The 6,371-nt window shown below is 40.8% G+C and overlaps 1 pseudogene; it reads left to right on the top strand.

Annotated features, from left to right (window-relative positions):
• The first annotated feature begins 4,130 nt into the window (after positions 1–4,130).
• Positions 4,131–4,248, top strand: LOC124597607 (annotated as a pseudogene).
• The last annotated feature ends 2,123 nt before the right edge of the window (positions 4,249–6,371 follow it).

Genomic DNA, 6,371 nt, shown 5'->3' with positions numbered 1-6,371 from the left:
TGCTGCGAACAAAAAGTGGCCAGAATACCAGTCATTAGGGTCATTAGAGGTCAGCGACAGAGGCAGAGAATATGCTGTCATTGTTTTCCAAAATACGTACAAAACAGTTGAATACAAAAACAAATAAATACAAAGATTTATGCGTCTATGCAAGTGACTCTTCCTGCTCTGTAATGAAAATTTACCGACCACATCCCGAGTTGTGGTTGTTTCAGGCTATTCTTCATTTTTTCAGTACAGTAAAACTGTCTGCAGAATGTATGTTCACGGCAGATAAATTTAAACAACAACTGGCATTTGTCACCTGTTAGAATATTATTAAAGGTGCCAAATAATACTTTTGTGCAGTGCATCGATGGTCAGTGATCATTGCAAACAGATAGCAGCACAGTGAGATGGACGTTCACCAGAGAAGATAACATCATTAATCTTGTCTAATCTACTCCATAATGTTCACAAAAAAAAAAAAGAAAAAAGAAAAAAAACCTAAAACAGACGTAGTGCCAAATCGAATTCTCTTAATGATCCGAACGCTCAGTGAAGGCTAACAATAATCATTAAAGTCAATAACAAGGCGTATTTAAGTACAAAAATATGAAAAGGTAGTACGAACTAAGGAAAATTTTCTCTCATTACTCCGTTTTAAGCCTTAAAGAAAATTCCAGATTCTGTGTTACCCTAACTATGTACTGTAGGATATGTTACTGAAAAATTTTATATATAGTACACAGACCTCACACAACGGCGATGGATTATAGACTAATTTTCTGATGAGTGGAGTGTGTGTGAAGTCTGTGTACTGTAATTCAGTCAGCTAGGTAGATGCATGGGCGTCCTCAAAAACTTATCCAAGGGGAGAAAAAGTATTAAAATTGCCATTTCTATGTAACTGATTCAGGTAGTTTGATAATGTTTTCTATACTAAGAATTTAATTTGACAGGAAGAACGCCAAACGTATCGTATCTGAAACTTCTGACAATTGTTCACTCAATATGTTTTCGAAGACACGATTGCTATCGTTAGCGTATTTCATTACTGTACGCGAAGTACATTTCTTTATCATTTGATCCAACTAGTTACGAAATAAAGCTAGAAAATATTGGCAAAACGTATTTATACTCACACTGCTCACTAATGTTAGACTGATAATGAAAACAAAAATCTGAAATAAATAAAGGTCGATTAAAGAAACTCTATCGGATACCAGTAAAAAGCAACAGTGCTTGGTACTCCTATAAGCTGTGAAACAGGAAATAAACTCATACAAAATTTGGCTAATCATTTTTGATACTATCATTTTTTTTACATTTGGTCTTGATAATGGATTTATTTGATTAAGTTGTTGACTTTTCATTCTTAATGTTGATTATCATAGTCAAGTTTCGACAAAATGCGTTCAAAAGCTACCCTTTCCAAATTGTTTGGATAAAACGTAATTCAGGGCCAATGTATCGAATGTGAGAAATCTTCCAATACAACCTTCTGATTAACCGAGTAAATCGACTAGCAACCGACACAGTCCTCGTCTCTTCGGTCTCATACGTTGCATTCCATTTGACATGGCTGGACAATTCGTATCACGACACTCGCATGTTGCACTATGCTAGAAACATTTGGGACTGTATTTCGAGAAGAACTTGTAATAGTTCGCATCCACCATAATAGAAAGCAACGTACAAATCTTCACCGCACTAAGGAACAGTATAACTAAGCGTGACGATCTTGATAACCAAAGAAACACAAGTTACGTAGTGTCTGCTAAAGCCACAGTGTTTCCTATAGCACCGATCATCACAGAAATCTTAGGTATTAATAAACAGCTTCAGTTGTATTTATTTTCAAATCACTACCGCTTTCATGGCACTAGGAGATACATCTTCAGTGAATGTATTATTAAAGCAATAGAGCTAGAAAGCTCGGAACTTGGTTCCCAACATTTGTTGTCCGTTAAAATAAAATGCAGCTAAAAAAATGTACGTCATTGAATAAAACAGCCAGATCCGTGGATTCTATTCTAATATGTTGGACGATCTTCTCATTTATAGCATACATTTGAAGCTCTGTTCATATTTCTTTGTTTCTTAGCCTATCTAATTTCGCACAATCCGTAACTCCTCTTAGAAATCTCATTCCTGCCACTTGGATTTTACTTTCTTGCTTTTCAATCATAGTCCAATTTCACTTCCAAATATTTGGTCGGTTCAAAAGTTCGTAGCGTTTATCCGTAAGCTTAATAAACATAACAGATACTCATAACATAGACTTTAGTCATCAGTAATATATTATCCTTTACTATTTACAATAATCTGCCAACGCTGAGGTGTCTTTTCGATTCCGCGACAGTAGAAATCACGCGGTTTTCAGGCGGAGAACTCGTCAAGCCACGTTAGGAGCGCAATTTAATACCGAAAGGAAGTTCGTTGAAAGTTGTTCGATAGAGAGCGCAAAAGCTGAAAAGCTGAATAAGGTGGATGCGAAATGACTTCCTGAAACAACTACTGTATAGATTTTTTTTTAGAATAGCATAATGCGGGCGGGCGTTGTCGTGGAATAGCATCACTCACGCAATGTTCCTTGTCGTTGTTTTTGGACTGCAGTTATGTCACGGACTGCGCGGCCCCTCCCGCCGGAGGTTCGGGTCCTCCCTCGGGCATGGGTGTGTGTTGTTCTTAGCATAAGTTACTTCAAGTAATGTGTAAGTCTAAGGACCGATGACCTAAGCAGATTGGTCCCTTAGGAATTCACATACACACATTTGGACTGCGTCTTTAAGACATCTCAGACGTCTCAGGCAATTAATGTCAGCAGTGACGGCTACACCTCGGGGAAGCAATGCGTAGTATACCACAACGCCACTGTTCCGCCAGATGCATAAAATTATCTTTCGTGGATGCGTGCAGTTCTCTTAAGGGGTTTTGCTGCTTTCTTTGGGCCCAACCATTCCTTTCTTTTCCTTATGTTAGCATAGAGATACCATTTCTCGTAACCGGTAACCACACCGAATATGTTTTGTTGGTGTTGTCACGAACCAATTGAAGACGAGCAAGCAGAGATGCACATATGGCCTCCCGCTGATTTTTGTGACATTAGCGTAGAGAAAGCTATACCCGTAGACAAGATTTTTGAACGTTGCCCATTTCATTACTTTTGCTAGTTCTCGATTATTCTGATATGGACTATTGTGGATTAATGCGTTCAAACGATCTTCGTCGAACCCGAAGGTCTTCCTGAACGAGGAGAGTAACTAATGTCAAAACGATCCTCCTTAAAACGAGAAAACAATTTTCTTCCCGTGCTCTGTCCATTGGAATTATCCCCATACAAGTCATAAATGTTTCTGGCTGCCTCCGTTCCTGTCACCCCTCTGCTGAACTTCGATAGAATAAAATGTCGGAAATTATCCGATTTCTCCACTTGGTAACCCATTTTCTAGCGTCCACAGTTCCGTTCACTATTTCCAAATGACAGAATGACAATAGCGAACCACAAATAAATATGAGAATCGATAAATGAACCCATAGCAACTGGAGTATCAACGTGCAAAACAAAACAGCAACGACCTTATGCACCAAATAGCAGTGGGGGACGGGGCAGGTGGCGTGGTCATTACCTTATAAAACTTAATTTTTGTGTCTTTTGTTACTTTAATTATCGATGTTCTGTTGATTGTTCGGCATATAATTTGATATTTCTGCAGTTTGTTGTCAATGTCAAGTTAATTGTGGTAGCTCATAATACTATATTTCCAAGTGGAGTGGAGTGACTAACTTGCTCAGTAGTTTTGTTTCCTGTTATGATCTTAGTCCTCAACGGTTTTGTCCCTATGGAAGCCATCACTTTTGCTTTTGGATTGGGTATCTCCATATTATATTCTTCAAAGATTTCATTCAATCTATAGATGGATCTTTGTAGCGAAGTCTCACTATCCTGTAGAGCTGGAAGGTCCTCTGCAGAAAGCGTCATCAGTGGATATAATAAAAAGTGTTGGTGGTATGTTACACCCTTGTCGAAATCCTTGGTTCATCGGTATGTGTTCTAATATAGCATAACTAGTCTTCATTTTTATTTTTGTACCTCTATGTAGGCTTTATACCGAATTTATTATTTGCTGAGGGTATTCATTCTTGGTGGCAACGGCCTTGCCGCAGTGGCTACACCGGTTCCCGTGAGATCACCGAAGTTAAGCGCTGTTGGGCGTGGCCTGCACTTGGATGGGTGACCATCCAGGCCGCCATGCGCTGTTGCCATTTTTCGGGGTGCACTCAGCCTCGTGATGCCAATTGAGGAGCTACTCGACAGAATAGTAGCGGCTTTGGTCAAGAATACCATCTTACGACCGGGAGAGCGGTGTGCTGACCCCACGCCCCTCCTATCCGCATCCTCCACCGAGGATGACACGGCGGTCGGATGGTCCCGGTAGGCAACTCGTGGCCTGATGACGGATAGTATTCATTCCTTTGTAAGATTTTCGGTAAGATTTTCCTACCTGCATTATCGAAGACTTTCTCTACGTCCCCCTTCTTGCAGCGGTGTACCGTAGGTCTCTAGAAGAGCGTAGCGTTCCAAAGGATTGGAATAGGGCACAGGTCATCCCCGTTTTCAAGAAGGGACGTCGAACAGATGTGCAGAACTATAGACCTATATCTCTAACGTCGATCAGTTGTAGAATTTTGGAACACGTATTATGTTCCAGTATAATGACTTTTCTGGAGACTAGAAATCTACTCTGTAGGAACCAGCATGGGTTTCGAAAAAGACGATCGTATGAAACCCAGCTCGCACTATTCCGTCCACGAGACTCAGAGGGCCATAGACACGGGTTCACAGGTAGAAGCCTTGTTTCTTGACTTCCGCAAGGCGTTCGATACAGTTCCCCACAGTCGTTTAATGAATAAAGTAAGAGCATATGGACTATTAGACCAATTGTGTGATTGGATTGAAGAGTTCCTAGATAACAGAACGCAGCATGTCATTCTCAATGGAGAGAAGTCTTCCGAAGTAAGAGTCATTTCAGGTATGCCGCAGGGGAGTGTCATAGGACCGTTGCTATTCACAATATACATAAATGACCTTGTGGATGACATCGGAAGTTCACTTTTTGCAGATGATGCTGTGGTGTATCGAGAGGTTGTAACAATGGAAAATTGTACTGAAATGCAGGAGAATCTGCAGCGAATTGACGCATGGTGCAGGGAATGGCAATTGAATCTCAATGTAGACAAGTGTAATGTGCTGCGAATACATAGAAAGATAGATCTCTTATCATTTAGCTACAAAATAGCAGGTCAGCAACTGGAAGCAGTTAATTCCATAAATTATCTGGGAGTACGCATTACGAGTGATTTAAAATGGAATGATCATATGAAGTTGATCGTCGGTAAAGCAGATGCCAGACTGAGATTCATTGGAAGAATCCTAGGGAAATGCAATCCCAAAACAAAGGAAGTATGTTACAGTACGTTTATTCCCCCACTGCTTGAATACTGCTCAGCAGTGTGGGATCTGTACCAGATAGGGTTGATAGAAGAGAGAGAGAAGATCCAACGGAGAGCAGCGCGCTTCGTTACAGGATCATTTGGTAATCGCGAAAGCGTTACGGAGATGATAGATAAACTCCAGTGGAAGACTCTGCAGCAGAGACGCTCAGTAGCTCGGTACGGGCTTTTGTCAAAGTTTCGAGAACATACCTTCAACGAAGAGTCAAGCAGTATATTGCTCCCTCCCACGTATATCTCGCGAAGAGACCATGAGGATAAAATCAGAGAGATTAGAGCCCACACAGAAGCATACCGACAATCCTTCTTCCCACGAACAATAAGAGACTGGAATAGAAGGGAGAACCGATAGAGGTACTCAGGGTACCCTCCGCCACACACCGTCAGGTGGCCTGCGGAGTATGGATGTAGATGTAGATGTCTGTAAATGTGATGTGTTTCCCTATTGAACTCTCTATGTATTTCTATAACTTGAAGTGCGAAACGCTAGCGTTTTTGATACCATTTTGATCTTCGGCTAACATATTTTTGGCAATAATTTGTAGACACTGAGTTATTATATTTGCGTAAATCACGTAGGCTGTGTCCGCTAAGGTTATACCACGACAATCACTGCATTTCTTTTACCTTTCTTAAAGATCGATATGACATCTGCTGCCTGATACGAAACTTACAGAGGCCTCGTTGTCGTCTGCTCTTTGTCCAGCATCTCAACCTGTCTGGATTGGGTGACCCTGCCAGGAACTTTAGTTTCGACGAGCATAGCTCTCAGACTATAACAGGACACCCTAACCCATTCACCACAGTGAGGTGGCAAATCTCGTCTAGCACAGTGTTACTAATTCGCCAATTATGAATGAACATAATATGGACGT

The sequence above is a fragment of the Schistocerca americana genome, chromosome 2 (genome assembly GCF_021461395.2).
Source record: "Schistocerca americana isolate TAMUIC-IGC-003095 chromosome 2, iqSchAmer2.1, whole genome shotgun sequence".
In the NCBI taxonomy this organism is placed as follows: Eukaryota; Metazoa; Arthropoda; class Insecta; order Orthoptera; family Acrididae; genus Schistocerca; species Schistocerca americana.
The sequence above is the reverse complement of the archived record's forward strand: the minus strand, read 5'-3'. Positions and strand labels throughout refer to the sequence as shown.